Raw genomic sequence first — 14,657 nt, forward strand, 5'->3', positions numbered from 1 at the left:
AACTTAAGTCTTTGCTTCAAGAAAATAAAATAGTTCCCTCCTCCAAAAGTTAAGGTACATTACAACTAGCCATGGGTTAACCATTCACTCCTTAGTTGGGACCAATAATGACCCACACCGCTCATGCATTATTGACAAGGCAACAAGCTGAACATTTATGCACATATATCTCTAATGTGACATTCGAGCATCAAGGGTTGACTTTACTCATCAAGGACTCTCACTCTATCTTGTAGATCATGGTAGACTCCAATGACTTCCTCCTCTACCATCCATTTACCAAGCTCACTTAAGAATATAGCACTTAGTTCAAAGGTTTATGAAAGGTTCACTCATCTCTCTTGCGAGAATGTCACAAGTACGTATTTAGGTACCATAGGCTTTCCGGTTATGTAGATCACCACTAATGTAGCTCACTTAGCTCAAAGTTAAGTAGGATTATTTTGGGATGTAATGAAGGCTTTTGGATTAGGGATTGACATAATATGGATAAGTGGTTGCACCTTTCTTAAGCACTCCATCTTTCAATTATTGACTCACACTTTGCCAATTCCTTGAGGCATTTTCATTTCCACAGGAGACTAGAGAGACTTAAATCCCTCTGTCTTGATTATTACATTCATATTTCTCCATGTTTGTGATCATTGCCTTTCTTTGAATTCCTTCAACTCTACCATTTATTTGCTTTTTACATTTCTATTTTTGTTCTTTTCTTTTCTTTGTGTTTCCTTCTCATCATTTCATTTCCCTTTTTTTGTGCCTTGATACCATTTTTTCAATTTCCTCATATCTCCCCTAAACTTACGTTTTTATCCATTTGTTTCACATGAGTGTTAAGGAAAGCTCGGGTGCCAAGAGAGAGTCACGATAGAACGGGTAAAGGCTTGTAACATAGTTTTCAAATGAGAAAGGCTAAAGGTTCGAAGGGGTTGTCTTGGGATGACATCATTGGTAGACAATAGAAAACTCAAACAGGCCAAGGAAAGCCTACAGTCATTTCTCAAGCCAAGCAAAACATACGATTTTGCCTTAAAACACATTCGGAGTAAGTTCTAGACCTTTCGCATAGGTACTTGGACTAGCAACAAAGCATCTCACCCCTCACACAAATAGATTAGTAAATAGGATAGAGTCGAGGGTCCACAACGACCACATTTAAGATTGAAGATCACTATGGCCTACTTAGGTCACTCGATGGTATCAAAGTCAACACAAAACTCACAAAGTCACTAACTAGAGCTATTTCCTTTTAAAATCCTTGTCTCTAACTATAAGCACGTAGTTAAATATGTTGGTGACAAATGAAGGATATTTGAATCTTCGAGTTTGACTTAATCAGGTCTTTTTATTATTTACTACTATTATTATTATCTAAGCACAAATGGGACTCATTTCCTTAAGAAGGTTGTCACACCATCCATCGTTGGGACAAGTCACCCGGTTCACACAACAACTACCTTTGGAAAGAACCAGGCATTAAGAAAACCAAAGTCTTATTATCTACTGAAATATAAAAAAGAAGCTACTAAATCAAACACTAACTAATAAGGAAATAAACTTAAAGAAGCTACAAAATAAAAACTATTGAAAGTAGAACAAATGTACATAATGAGAGAGAAAGAGAAGATATATACATAATGAGATAAGAGAGAGAATATATAAATCACGAGAGAAGATAGAGAGAGTATATATATAATGAGAATGAAAAAATTAGTATCAAGTTAAGTACATGCCAAATATGTAAAAATCAGCAAATAAGATCAAATAAACTCCAACCCCTAAATAAAAATAAACATTGTCTTCAATGCTTACAAAATAAGAATAAAGGAAATGAAAGAGTCAAGAAGACTCCCTATGGCTCCTTGGACATCTTTGTATCCTCAACAATGTCACTGTTGTCATGCTCCAATTGGATCTCATCATCTTCAATTCTGGGAGTGGACAGGTTTGTGAACATCTAGCACACTACCTCGGTAGTGTCGACAGCCAGGTCTGGCACCTCAGACTGGCCAGCTGGTGCCAATAAAGCTGATGGTGTTGTAAGACCTCGATCAATCAACATCTCAAATGGGAGGTCTCTGGATATTTCAATCTTGGTCACCTATCTCGGGGCTTGTCAACTGACTTTTTGGAAGCCTATGACTTTCTTATTTTCTTTACCTCTTTTACCAGCTCCTCAATCACTGGCCCATGTTGTACCAAAGTGTTCATGATAGTAGTCTGGTTCTCCAGGAGCTTCTTCAATGTATCTTCCACTATCCGAGATACCTGAGGTGCCTAAATGGAGGACTGTGTTGCAACAGACTAGATAGGTCAGATAGCTTTGCAGTTGTTGTCTACGCCCAGTTATTGAGGGTCTCTAGTATTTGGGAGAATCAGAGCGTAGAAAGTTGAGCAGTAGGAATGGGCATCGACTTAAAAAATGAGGTCGAATCTGTTGCAGGAAATACAGTGGAACTGAAAATGGTGGTGGAGGCATCGCTGCGGCACTGGAGGATGGCTCGGCCGAGTGGATGGACTATCAACTTCCTCCACAACTACCATAGCTAGATCGTCAGACTGGACAGTAGTGGTAGGAGTCTGAAATTCTTCTTTGGGTTCTTAGCATCCATTAGAGAGTACCATGAGAAAGGCTTCTTTAGCCGTACCTTCGTATCATATTTTCTTGGCTCTACCCCTGCATCCGTGAGATACTCGGTAATAGTGTTGGGATACGGGTAAGACGAGTCATCTTGCCTCATGACCACATATATATTAGTTGACATCACGACACCCACATTGATCGGGTACCTGGCCATGATAGAAGCAACTAGAACTGCCCGCGGTATTTGACGATAAGTCTGATTCTGGCACGGGTCTAGTCTGCTGCAGACAAAGGTCTGCCACCCCTTTACCTCAAATTTCGGTGTGTTCCTCTGAATAAGAACCCCTGATGTGATCCATGGTGGTGGTGGCTCAAGAGCTGCAAGAATATCTGCCAACTAGGGACGAGCTGCCTCCCTAAGTGCATACTTCTCTAAGTACTTTGTGGGCTCGATATCATCAAACCCTAAGTGTGTGTTTAATGTGTGCTGGTCAAATTGCACTTTGAGGTTTCTTACTTTTGTTGACTTTGTGCCCTTTTTGATATGCCCCACATTGGCATAGAATTCCCGGAAAATGTATTTCCTAGCATCCACCACGCTATCGGTAAACCACATTCACTCTTTGCATTCCTTGAATTGTCTAAGCACTGCCGGGTTGTACTTTTCCAAATCCCTCAACTGAAACTGTCGCTCAAGAATGAGTGACCTCAATGGACACCATTCATGGAAGCTGGAAAAGGCAGCCAAACTCACAAATCGGTCTTCCCGAAACTCTTTCTTCTTCGACCTTTCAAGGCCAACATCTGTAGGGTCTCCCCCTCTACCATCATCGGGGATGTCATTAACAGTAGTATCTGGTTCCTCAGGGACAGGTGTAGAGGTTGGCTCAGAAGCCTGACTATCACATTCTGAACCCTCGAAAGCGCTTTGAGATGTGGACGACTCGCCCCTGATTTGATACCTTCCTAGTGGATTTAATTGGACAGTCGGCTGCTCTTGAACCGAGTTTACCCCCGAAGCTTCCCTCGATGGGACATAAGAACTGGACTCTGAGGGCAATGCACCTCTCCCTCGGCCTACTGTAGCCTTCTTTGGAAGGCTCACCCCTCCTATTTGAAGTATCACCCTGCCTCGAGATCGACCCATTTTCTCTACCAGGCAAAGGCAATTGTTAGTTGTAATTCAAGTTTAGACAGACAAGAACACACCAGGGAAGGCAGCGAAGAACACGGTTGAAACATGTTTGTAGGGTAGGGAGTTGCGGTCTATAGAATTTTCACTGTGGCCACAGAATGGGAAGTGCGGACCACACAATTTTCCATTTCGGCCACAGAAATGGATTGTGGTCCTAAATTTCTCACCAAACTCATATAATACCAAGATGCCAGCTCTCTGATGATAGAGAATCAGCTGTTTTACAACCGCAACGAGTTTTCTGCTGTCCACACAAATTGCCTTGCGGCCGAACATGAGAGTCACCAATTTGACAACTCTCAGATCACAAGATATAAGTTGTTCTACGGCCGCAATGAGATTTCTAGGCTCCGCACCTTTTTCATTGCGGTCTTACTAAAGTACCATAGACTTTAACTTCTGCAGAACGCACAATTTCTTGTGTAGCTGTAGATTTCAACCAATTACGACAGACAATCATTTTTACCTAAGACTTGAAATTATTACAAAAGTTTGACATGGAAACAACCTCTAAGAATGAATATTTATTTACCAATTCTCCTTAGAGCATTTTCTAGCCTACCCACTACATATTTACCCCACATGGTTGTTCAAATAGATTCAACAGATAAATGGTCTAAATTTTCACTAAAATTTGAAAATTAAAGAAATTAACAAGATGATGAAGCATACCAGACGTGAATGAGTGCAAGAGATGAGTGATCAACAATTACTAGGCGTGTAGGTGGATAATTTAAGATGAAATTTCAAATTTGTGCAAATTTTGACCTAAGAGAGGGAAAAGGGGAACAATGCCCTAGCCTCTCTATTTAGACTGTCTGGTGCCTGGCAAGGAATAGGGAAGTGAGTGCGGCCGCAAAATTCCAATTGCGGTCTGCATTCTGTTACCTAGGGCCTAGATGCCCTTTTATTTTTGCGGTCCGCAGAATTTGTTGTATGGTCGCAGATTTTGTTACGGACGGTACAGTTTGTCTTGCATTAATAGATTGGCCATTTTTCTGACAAACCAAGTTCAAAGAGTTGTCATTTTCCACCTTCAATTTGCGCGGTTCACAATGTAATTGTGTGGCCACAGAGCACCTTTTTGTTGCAGCAACCATAATTGTGTGGTCCACACATACAATTGTGGTCCACAATTCTTTCCATACTTAACCAAATTCTTGGACACAATTCCTGTAAAGAACACTCGTCCCTGCAACACACTTCAAATCCGATTAGCATAAAAACAACACTGAACTACAAAAAAAAAAAAAGAAACATTGGTTTCCTCCCAAGAAGCGTTTGATTTAACGTTGCGGCACGATGTAGAATACCATCAATTGAAATGAATCACTGCCACTATGTGGCCATCTCTAACTTTTCCCAAATAGTGCTTCACCCAGTGAGCATTGACTTGGAATACCTCATTGCTTTTGTTCTTCAAGTCCAATGCACCAAAGGGTGTCACACCCATAACTTCAAACGGGCCACTTCATTTAGACTTAAACTTCCCAGGAAACATCCTCAACTGTGAGTTGAACAACAACACAATTCTTTGAACTCTTTGTTCTAAATGTACTTGTCATGAAGATATTTCATCTTCTCTTTTTATAAGGACGAACTTTTGTATGTATGTACCGAAACTCATTCAACTCATTCAAAGTGCCACCTTCGAGTTTGCGGCAATATCCCAATCAAGATTCAACTTTTTTAGAGCCCACATGGCTTTGTGCTCAAGTTCCATCGAAAGATGACAAGCTTTTCCGAATACCAACAAGTATGGAGACATTCTGATAGGTGTTTTGTAAGCCGTCTGATAAGCCGATAAATCATCATCAAGTCTCTTGGACCAATCCGTTCGGTAAGCATTCACTATTTTGGACAAAATACTATTAATCTCCCGGTTGGATATTTCCACTTGACCACTTGTTTGTGGATGATAGGGAGTCATGACTTTATGAGTGACACTATACTTGGTAAATAAGGTATCGAAGGCTTTGTTGCAAAAATGTGACCCCCATCGCTTATGATAGCCCGCAGAGTACCAAACCTTTTGAAAATATTCTTCTTCAAGAACGCCACCAGCTCTTTGACATTCATCACATCATTTCACTATATCACTTGCATACTTGTAAAGAGTGGGCCAATAGAAACCACAACTAAGCACTTTGGTTGTCGTTGTCACTCCACCATGATGACCACCATAAGGAGAAGAATGACAAGCCCCAAGAATTTGACCTTTCTCTTCTTCTAGTAAACATCTACTAATCACCCCATCCGTAAAAATCCGGAAAAGGTATGGTTCATTCCAATAATAATCTTCACAATCCCGTTTGAAATTCTTCCTTTTGTTTGAAGAGAACTCATCTAGGATGATATAACACACAAGGAAATTTGCTAGATCTGCAAACCATGGAACCTACTTCATTGTAATAGCCAAGAGTTGCTCATCGGGGAAGAAGTCATTGATTTCAAGACCATCATGTGGCCTCCCCTCATCCAAAAAACGAGACAAGTTGTCCGCCACTTTCACTTCCTTTTCTATCTTGGATGTCCATTTCAAACTCCTTCGACAAAAAAACCCATCTCATCAACCGAGCTTTGGAATTTTTCCTGCTCATAAGATAACGAAGTGCCTCATGATCTGTGTGGATAATAACTTAGCACCCATCAAGTATGGGCGGAAATTCTCAATAGCAAACACAGTGGCAAGGAGCTCTTTCTCTGTAATGTTATAGTTGACTTGGGCACTATCCATGGTCTTACTAGAATAGTATACCGGATAAAAGATCTTGTTGGTGCATTTCCCCAAAATAGCCCCTACCACTACATCACTTGCATCGCATATGAGCTCAAAAGGAACACTCCAGTTTGGAACGGTGATGATGGGAATAGTTGTTAACTTGAACTTTAAATATTCAAAAGCTCTCATGCAATCATCATTGAAGTCAAACTTAGCATCTTTCTTGACACGCTTGCACAACGGGTTCACCACCTTAGAAAATCCTTGATGAAACGCCGGTAAAACCCCAAGTGGCCTAAGAAACTCTGCACTCCTTTCACCGAAGTTGGAGGTGAAAGTTTAGAAATCACCTCAATCTTTGCCTTGTTAAATTAAATGCCATTCTTTGAGATCTTGTGGTCAAGGACAATGCCCTCCTCGACCATGAAATGACATTTCTCGCAATTTTGCCCCAAATTTGTTTCTTAACATCTTGCCAAAAATTTATCTAATTTCGTGAGACAATCATCAAAAGAATTCCCGACCATCGATACGTCATCCATGAAAACTTTAAGGCAATCCTCCACCATGTCTGTGATGATAGCCATCAAACACCTTATAAATTTCACCGGTGCATTACACAAACCAAATGGCATCCGCTTGAAGGAGAAAGCACCATAGGACATGTAAAGGTTGTTTTCTCTTGATCCTCCGAAGCAATAAGAATATTGTTGTAGCCGAAATACCAATCAAGTGAACAATAGAAAGCACAGCCGGCCAATCTATCAAGCATTTGATCTAGGAAGGGAAGTGGAAAATGGTCCTTCCTTGTGACGTTGTTGAGCATACGATGGTCCATACACACTATTCACCTGGTCACCGTTCTTGTTAAAATCAACTCATTCTTTTCATTGGTAACTACCATCATGCCCCCCCTTTTTTGGGACATATTGAATCGGACAAGTTCATGAACTATCGAAAAAGGGGTAGAAACCCCGGCATCCAACCACTTGATGATCTCCATTTTGACAACCTCTTGTATGGCTTCATTGAGTCTCCTTTGATGTTCAATATATGGTTTGGCACCTTCCTCCAAATTAATATTGTGCATGCAAAATGCGGGGTTTATCCCTCGAATATCCACCAATGTCCATCCAATATCTTTCTTCCTCTTTTGTAGCACCGCCAATGTAGAATCTACCTGCACGTTAGTCAAACAAGAGGAAAGAATAACTGAAAGTAGAAGAAGGGCCGATAAATTCATACCGAAGATGTGTAGGCAATGGATTCAACTGCAAAATAGTAGGCTCTTTGATTAAAGGGTTTGTAGGAGGAGTTGTCCTATTTTCAAGGCCCAAGGATAATTTTCGGGGTTCATAGGTGTACGGCCCCATTCCTTGCAGAGATTTTATACATTCCACGAAGCCATCCATATCATCATCATCAAAGTTGAGCAAGACGGCCTCCACCATATTACCAACATTTATCATAGCACTTGTTTCATCCACAATCACATAGGTCACCAAGTCCACAAAAGAGAACACCTCATTGCTATTGGGTTGCCTCATGACTTACACACATGGAAAATCACTTTTTCATCACCAACCCCAAAAGTAAGTTCTCCGGCTTTAAAATCACAAAGAGCCTTCCCCATAGCAAGGAAAGGTCTACCAAGAATAATCGGTACCTTATAATCAACTTCACAATCTAGAATGACAAAATCCGCCGGGAGAATGAATTTATCAACACGAACCAAAACATCCTCAATCACTCCTAATGGTATCTTCATAGTGAGATCAGTCATTTGAAATCTCATAGAGCTGGGCCTTGGTTTCCCAATTCCCAAAGTCTTAAAAACATAATAGGAATCAAATTTATACTTGCCCCAAGATCACAAAGAGCTTTTGCAAACTCAGCACTTCCAATTGTACAAAGAATCGTGAAAGCACAGGGATCCTCCAACTTGGGAGCCATTGAATGCACAATTGCACTTACTTGATGAGTGACTTTGATAGTTTCAAAATTCATTGACTGATTCTTTGTCACAAGATCCTTCATGAACTTTGCATAACCGGGCATTTTCTCCAAGGCTTCAACTAATGGAACATTGATTGAGAGACTCTTCATCATTTGAATAAACTTCTTGAATTAGTTTTCACCATTTTTCTTTGTAAGTTTTTGAGGGTATGGAGGTGGAGGCTTAGGCAATGGTGCCTTAGCCTTTTGCACAACCGGTTCCACCATGTCAATAATGTGATCCTTATATGGGTTCACCTCCTCTTCAGCCGCTTCCACTATCATCAATATAAATCTGAACGCATTATTAGATTGCTCAACATTGCTCGAGATCTCCAATTATTGCACTATTTTCTCTTCATCCACAAGTTGCCTTAAGCTTGAGGTGGGTGCATTCCCACCTTTTCCACTTTTTGTGGTAATAGCCATGGCATGCCCCGTGTTATTCCCACTTTTTAGGTTCACCACCGTGTCACTTGGTAGTTCCCCCTTAGGACGAGTATTTAGAGCTTGAGAGATTTGCCCCATTTGAACATCCATGTTGCAGATTGATGTATTGTGCGAGGCAAGTTGGGTATCAGAACCAATATTTTTCTCCATCATATGCTTGAACATATTCTCAATACGCCGTATTTCATTGTTGGAAAAACTTCGACCATGGGAAGGATAAGGAGGCGGTTTGCTTGGTTGTTGATACATCAGGGGCCTTTGAAAATCCAAACCTTAGTTTCCTTGATTATTGTTCCATCCCCCTTGGTTGTTACCTCCTCAATTTCCTTGATTGTTGCCACCCCAATTACATTGATTATTTCCGCTACTCCAATTTTCTTGATTGTTGTTGTTATGTCAATTCCCTTGATAGTTTCCACCAGTCCAATTACCTTGGTTGTTAGAGTTCCAATTAGCTTGATTTCTTTGAGGTTGCCATTGATGTTGATTCGAGCCTTGAGAGTTATTTCTTTACCCTTGGTGCTTGTTCACATATTACACCTCCTCCTTTTGTTCATTGTAAGATTCATCTTAATCAAACCCACAATCTTCTTGCACATAATTCTCCACTCGGTTTTGCACTTGCAGACCCTTGATCCTTCTTTTGTTCACCATCATGTTTACTCTCTCCATGGCATTGACTTGCTTAGGATTTTGTTACGCCCCGCAATATTGCTTCGATATTACATCCCACAGTATTATATTACGATGATGCTATGTCCTGCAGTATTATATTATGATGATGTTATGCCTTGCAGTATTACATTATGATGATTTTACGCTTTGCAGTATTAAATTATGACGATGTTGCACCCTATAGTATTGTACGTTGAATTTGTCGTAAGGTAATTGACATCAGTCCAAAGTAACGATTATATGGAGATTATAAGGATAATGCTATTTCAAACAAGTGATGAGTAAATTCGTGAAGGTGAGAGGGGAAGCAAGTCAAGGAAAATGCATTTTCATCCAAGTTTGGCATGTTGGGATAAAATAGGGGTCGAGCAATAATACCCGAAATTTATGGACTAGTGTCATACAAGGTACCACATGACCATGATAGTAAGGTGTATAAGGTATGTGAGAAATGAATAGTATTTTAAGTAATTTGACAATTCCTAATTATGCGGGTAATTGGTTAATTATTGAATAATGGGATATTATCGAATTAATTAAAGAACTAATTGGATAAAGATGGGAAAAGAGTAACGTGGCAGCAAGCCACTCTTTATTTATATGACTCTTGATAAAATTTTATTAGGTGGCAACAATGTGTCAATTACACCTTCATTTCCATACAAGTATTTTCCATATCAAATATTACAATGAAAAGTGACATATGCATTGAGATCAAAAGGTGTATGCCTGAATATCAGATGAGATGAAAAAAGCCAAAATATGGGATTGGAAGATTGATTTTACAATCAATGGGCTTGGGAATAAGGGTCAGTTCTGTGTTTGTGTCTGTTGTGTTTCTTTGTGTTTGGGCAGCCACTAGCTCAGAAGGGAATCAGAAGCTTCATTTGGGTAAAGACACGAATGAAGATTTGTCCAAATTAAACATTGTACTTAGAGGTTTAATGCTGTCTAAAGGAGTACGGTGCAACCTTTTCTAATATTATCATACAGATTTTTCCCAACTCCATGTGTATGTGTGTGTGTGTGATATAGGAAAGGTTATGGAGTTATATACGCACCACCTTATCAGCTAGTATACGTTGATGATTTTCCCATAGTGGCTGAGATGATATGATGTGATGCCCTCAGAGACTTGATGATGTTATGAACACATGTACGTATGCACGACATTGTCACACCTCTTTTTTTACACATCCGAGGGTATATAAGGGAGTTTTTCCACTTTAAGTGACATTATTCGAAATGGGATTATTTATTTGATTTCAGAGTCGCCACTTGGAATATTTTAATTGGTGTCCCAAGTCACCGGTTTATTTTAAATCCCAAATCGAGGAAATTCGACTTTCCTTTTGAAGTCTGCGAACCAAAAATTCTGAATAAGGAATTCTGTTAACCCGAGAGAAGGTGTTAGGCATTCTCGGGTTTCGTGGTTCTATCACGGTCGCTTAAACTATTATAATTGGCCTATTATCTTATTTTAATACAAGTTTTAGCCTATGGTACATTTTAACTTTATTAAACCACTTTTAACTATTTTTTAGGAAGATTCAACGTTATTTAAAACACGCCTTGAACCACGTCACATGAAATGCACCCGCGATCCATGACACATTTTATTTAACATTGTTGAGAATTGGAGTTGTCTCACATGAAATGCACACCCGAGTTTAAGGAAATTAATTTAAATTATGCGCCTAAAGCAACTACGCACTTTCAATTTTGCAAGGGCCATGGAAGATTCAACTAAATGGCACGCCTCGATTTCTAAGGATTTAAAATTAAATAAATGAGGGCCATGCATTTTGAAATTTTATTTGGCATGGCGCACCTCGATTCCGACTTTAAAGGAAACTCAAACTAAGCTTTGCGGACCATAGACTAATTTTATATAATATGGCACGCCTCGAATCTATTTAATGGAATCTAATTAATCAACACTAAAGGAATTCGAATTCTCTTTTAAACTGATGCTCAAACTAGTTAAAGGGGAAATTGCTTTAAAGAGAAACACGGCTGATTATTTGGAAATTGGTTTGGGCCAACAAACAGCATTCAGATGGGAATTAAATAGACAGGCCCAGACATGATGAGGCCATGTAGTTCCGTTTACGCAGCCTCACGGTCCAGGGCCCAAGGAAGGGCCCAAGTCATTTGAGAACTAAGGAATTGAGGAGGGCAAAACTCGAGTTCGAGTCTACAGGCATGCATACAACATCAGAAAATTAAAAAGGTATCAACATTTAACTCAACTAACTTTCAACAATGCACAACTATACATCCCATCAGATTTAAATCAGTTCCAGCTAACTTAACGGACATTTGTATAAGATTCCACTTTAATTAAGCCCCTATTCCATACATACAACAACAAATAGAAACCTTATGGGATTATCAAACACACAATTCTGATTTTAACAGCAAACCTACTCAAACATGCTTACAATCACACCAGGAATAATTATGTACATAGCTTAACCCTTAAGGTAATCACTCAGACCATTTTCTTATCCAAATGACTGTAAATTGAATAAAGACTTTGAAAACATTAATGATTTTATAAAGTGAAGCACTACATGATTTCCCAAACAACAGAATACACTTACTAAGGCAAACTACAATTGAAGATTTCTTAATCCACACCTAAGAATATCAACTCCAACAACCTTAAGTCAGAATCACCCCAAAGAACAAACACTGATTCCCAAACAGACTAACAAAGATCAGAACAAATTCCAACCTACTGGACTTAGTAGTTGCACTGAATTCACATCTCACTCATGAAAACAGTATCTCAATTCATTTAAACTAAAGCAAATGGAAGGAAGCATTTGTCCAATACTATAACAGAGTTTGAAAATACAATAGACAAAAATTGAAAAGCTCTTATAAGCACATACAGTTTAATCTTCAAACACAAACAAGCTTAGCTGCATTATTAACAAACTTCATGTTTCCCATGCACAAAAGCACATTTAATAACTTCATTTGTCATTCAATGGTTCGGAAGAAAAACCTGGAAATAAAAAGGAAACAAAAGAAGTGAAGAATCAGCAAACATCAGCAACTAAAATCGGCTTAAAACCTAGAAATAAAACAGCACTCCTAACAGCAGCTCAAAACCAAACTTTTAAAACCCTAAAACTCAAACAATTTCACCCAGATGCAGGCCCTTTGAAACTTTTCAGGAATTTTAGCTTACCAATGAAATCAGAGATCATAAACCAAGCAGAATTTGAGCAATTTTTACCAAACAAACGTAGGGATTTCAAAGTTTTTTTCAAAGTTTCTAAGTCTAGCCGTTTCCTTTTCAGAATTCTTTTTAGTCTCTAAAAATCTTGCTTGTGAATGAAGAAAGAGTGCCTTTATAGGCAAGCCTTAGGGCAGCAAAAATGAATTTAGTTTTACTCTTTTTAATCCTTTTGGAATTTTTAGTTTGCTACTGTACTCTCAGTTTAAAATTCAGGTTTTCAAATAGTCTCAATCCCCACCTTCTAGGAAGCTTCCTTATTCAGTTATTAAAGATTCCTTCACCTAGAATTCCTAGATTACCCCTTAAACCCCTGGTATTTACTTCAGAAATCTCATGGGTCAATTTGACCCAATAGCTCAAGCTCTAAAACTAGGTTGACCAAAACCGGATTGAATACCTTTTGGGCTTCTGAATTCCAAAAACCTAATTCAATCGGCAATCAAAATTACCCAACTAAATGACCTACGTAGTCATAAAGACTCCTAAGGTCTGGGGCTCAAATAAAAATAGAAACAAATAAAACTCGAACAAAGTCTAAAACAACAAAATCATGCTTAAATAATTAAAATAAAACTTAACACTAACATGCATAACAAAAATGACTCTGAGGAAACTAGAAAACAAAAAGAATCAAGAAGAATAGAAAGAAGCAGAAGATACAAAAATGAAAGAAAAAATGACGCAAGGATAACAAAAGAAAAGGAAAATACCTAAAAAGGCTCTGACAAGTAAAGTCTTCAAATCTTCAAATTTAAGTCGAGTTTGACATTAATCGTGTGTTCTTATCAAGAACACACGAATAAAATCCAACTAGACCTCGATTTTCACTGAAACCTCGATTTGGGGGTGGGGTTTGGGATTTTTAGGGCTCAGGTCAGATTTAAGATTCGATGGAATCTGCTGTGATTTCAGGGAAACGTGTTGGCTATTTGGGATGGGGAGGTGAAGGGGAGTTTGTGGTGTTATTTTAGGGCTTATTTGAGGTAGCGCCACCGGCTACGATGGCGGAAATTCAGGGCAGTGCTAGGGCTAAATTCGGTCTCTGAAGATAGGAGATGAAGAGTGAAGGAGATGAGTTAGGGGGTTAAAGGCTTCATACAGTCTTATATTGTCGATCGAACAGTTCCAAGTCGTTTGATCCAGTAAGATCAACGGCTTAGATGATGAGCGACTAAAACAGTGTCGTTTAGTTACTTAAATGACCAAACCGGGTAGGCGAACGGGTTTTGGGCTGGTTTGGTCGGGTTTGGACGGGTAAAGGGTGAAAATGTTTTGGGCCTAGGTGAATTCGAATTAAATTAGCCCAAAATCTGATCCCCTTCCTTTCTTTTGTTTCTTTTTCTTTTTTTTTATTTCAAAATTCTTTTTTCTTTTCAAAAATTAAAAATAAGACCTAAATTAATCCCTAAACCAAATTATCTTACCAAATTAAATTAATTAACTCTAAATAATAATTACCACAACTAATTAAATGCCAAATTAAAAGAAAACTACCAAAATTCGAAGCTAAACATTAAAAGTGCAAAAATAAGTTATTTTTTGTGTTTTTTCCATTTTTGTAAAATAGACTAGATTACTAATTAATCTAAAAAATTTAAAATTAAATCCTAAATGCAATGTATTTTTGTATTTTTATGATTTAAACAAGATTAAACCTGCTCACAAAAATGCAAACAATCAGGAAAATTCTACAATAGTTCCTAAATTAACAAATAATTAAAAGAAAGAAAAATCTAATTTTCGGAATTCTGTAGGAGTAATTCATGTGAGGCAAAAATCACGT

The sequence above is a fragment of the Nicotiana sylvestris genome, chromosome 8 (genome assembly GCF_000393655.2).
Source record: "Nicotiana sylvestris chromosome 8, ASM39365v2, whole genome shotgun sequence".
Taxonomy (NCBI): domain Eukaryota; kingdom Viridiplantae; phylum Streptophyta; class Magnoliopsida; order Solanales; family Solanaceae; genus Nicotiana; species Nicotiana sylvestris.